Raw genomic sequence first — 2,965 nt, 5'->3', positions numbered from 1 at the left:
CCTGCGTCGAAGAATGAGCTTTACAACCGAAGCCTGTTACTCTGGAGCGGGGATTTGATTTGGAGATGGAAAGCCGTCACATCATTTTCTGGCGGGGTGTCACAGCTTCATCGGGCGAGCTTGTTGATCATTGCAAGGCAATCTCAATTGCTGTGCGTTACAGGGAAAGACATCCTCCGCCCTCATGTGGTACCCTTCCTGCAAGCTCATCCTGACATGACCCACCACATGACAATGCCACCAGCCATACTGCTCTTCTGTGCGTGATTTCCTGCAAGACAGGAATGTCAGTGTTCTGCCATGCCGGCCTCATCTCAATCCCATTGAGCACATCAGGACCTGTTGGATCGGAGGGTGAGGCTAGGGCCATTCCCCCAGAAATGTCCGGGAACTTGCAGGTGCCTTGGTGAAGAGTGGGGTAACATCTCACAGCAAGAACTGGCAAATTGGTGCAGTCCATGAGGAGGAGCTGCACTGTAGTACTTAATGCAGCTGTGGTCACCAGATACTGACTGTTACTTTTGATTTTGACCCCCCCTTTGTTCAGGGACACATTTATTCCATTTCTGTTAGTCACATCTTGTGGGACTTGTTCAGTTTACGTCTCAGTTGTTGAATTTTGTTATGTTCATACAAATATTTACACATGTTAAGTTTACTGAAAATAAACGCAGTTGACAGTGAGGGAGCGTTTCTTTTTTGCTGAGTTTATAAGCAGATAATAACCAACCCAGTTTCACACCTGTTTTGCTTATGCCCAATTTAACCCTACACCGCCATGCCCAGCATGCAAAATGGGGTTAAAGTGTAAATAGCCAGAGTGCCGCAGTCCATTAGGAAAACCACAAGCAAAAAAGGCAGTTGGAGCACTAGTCTTTCAGTGAGTGGTGGCTTTTAATGAAAACCCAAAACAGGTTACCAATACAGGACGAGATCTCAAAAAATAAGAAATTGGTAATTGAACTCCCTTTGTGTTTTGTATGCTATTCCTGGACTGTTAAGGTTGCTACATACTTTATGCAAATGCAGCGGTGGAGCGTCATTTTCTATGTAGTTCTACTACTTTTGTTCAGGCTCACATACACAACGCTCTGTTGCCCAGATAGTGTAGGGGGTGTGGTTTTGTGTGTCTCGTTCATGTTAGGTTCTTGGAGGTTGGGTTAGCGGTTGGGTGCTTCTTCTGATGTGTCGGAGGCTGCGGGGGGGGCGCGGGGGCTGGGTGGCTGGGTGTTTAGTTTGGCTTGCTGGTTCGCAAAAGATACGTTGTTTTTCATTTGGGAGCCAGTTGTCAGTTTATTTTTTTATTTTTTAGTGTTTAACCCGTTAATGTTACCCAGGTAAAGGACTTGAGAACCGACGTTCTCGAAATAGCATACTAATAAGGCAGCGCCCGGAGTTCAATTATCCAATTTCTTATTTTTTGAGATCTCGTCCTGTTTGGTAACCTGTTTGGTTTTCAATTAAAAGCCACCCACTCACTTAGACAAAGACACTGACGCGTGTGCGGGAATAGTTACATGTTGGGCGAATGCCAGAGCTAGGCCTGTTGTGTTGCTTGGGGTTATTGAAATGCCATAGACACATAGTTGACGACAGGACTACTTCATGAAGCCTGTATTTGATACCTTGGGTAACCATCCTAATTTATGCATGGCTGGCATGGCGGTGGTTGACCGTGTCATGGTTGAGGCGCCAGATTGGGAATTTAGCTCATATAAACGCGAATCCGACCATCACCCCTGGTGAGACAAAACCGCGACTCGTCAGTGAAGAGCACTTTCTGCCAGTCCTGTCTGGTCCAGCGACGGTGGGTTTGTGCCCATAGACGACGTTGTTGCCRGTGATGTCTGGTGAGGACCTGCCTTACAAAAGGCCTAGAAGCCCTCAGTCCAGCCTCTCTCAGCCTATTGCGGACAGACTAGTAGCCTACAGTAGATGTTTTTATTGTCTACATTTCATAACATTACACGGTAGGCTATAACCCAAAGGTGACCAATTAAATCTGTTCATTGAAATAAATAATCTCACGTTTCTTTAGTACTGTTGTTATATTGTTACATCATAATGCCTTTGGTGCTGGARTATAATGTTGTTTCATCCACCAGCTAATGCCAGCAGTGCTGCTGGTCAGTGAAAGGTGAGTATGAAGACATTGGGGTCTTCAAGTCGTGGGAAGTACTGTCTTTGTAAGCGCTGACACGTAATGGTTGACATGGCTCCTGACACTACTTGTGCATAATCAGAAGTTGGTTTGAAGGTCAGCCATTCTAAGCTGTGTTTGTGAAAAGGACTGTACACTGTACTGATTACTTATTGTTGTTTTGGCTTTATCAAAGACACAGTTGAAGTCGGAAGTTTACATACACTTAGGTTGGAGTCATTAAAGCTAGTTTTTTTTCACCACCACCACTCCACAAACGTATTGTTAACAAACTATAGTTTTGGCAAGTCGGTTAGGACATCTACTTTGTACATGACACAACTCTTTTTTCCAACAATTGTTTACAGACAGATTATTTCACGGTATCACAAATCCAGTGGGTCAGARGTTTACATACACTAAGTGGACTGTGCCTTTAAACAGCTTGGAAAATTCCAGAAAATGATGCAATGGCTTTAGAAGCTTCTGATAGGCTAATTGACATCATTTGAGTCAATTGGAGGTGTACCTGTGGATGTACTTCAAGGCCTACCTTTAAACTCAGTGCCTCTTTGCTTGACATCATGGGAAAATCAAAAGAAATCAGCCAAGACCTCAGAAAAAAAAATTGTAGACCTCCACAAGTCTGGTTCATCCTTGGGAGCAATTTCCAAACGCCTGAAGGTACCACGTTCATCTGTACAAACATTAGTACGTAAGTATAAACAACATGAGACCACGCAGCTGTCATACCGCTCAGGAAGGAGACGCGTTCTGTCTCCTAGAGATGAACGACGTACTTTGGTGAAAAAAAGTGCAATATCA

General features: G+C 44.4%; 1 protein-coding gene across 2 annotated transcripts in view; it reads right to left on the bottom strand.

Moving 5' to 3' along the window:
* Window positions 1-2,965, bottom strand: part of LOC111979930 (beta-1,4-mannosyl-glycoprotein 4-beta-N-acetylglucosaminyltransferase-like) — a 33,538-nt gene that overhangs the window by 4,240 nt on the left and 26,333 nt on the right. The window lies entirely within an intron of this gene.

This window comes from Salvelinus sp. IW2-2015, linkage group LG20 (genome assembly GCF_002910315.2).
Source record: "Salvelinus sp. IW2-2015 linkage group LG20, ASM291031v2, whole genome shotgun sequence".
Classification (NCBI taxonomy): domain Eukaryota; kingdom Metazoa; phylum Chordata; class Actinopteri; order Salmoniformes; family Salmonidae; genus Salvelinus; species Salvelinus sp. IW2-2015.
The sequence above is the reverse complement of the archived record's forward strand: the minus strand, read 5'-3'. Positions and strand labels throughout refer to the sequence as shown.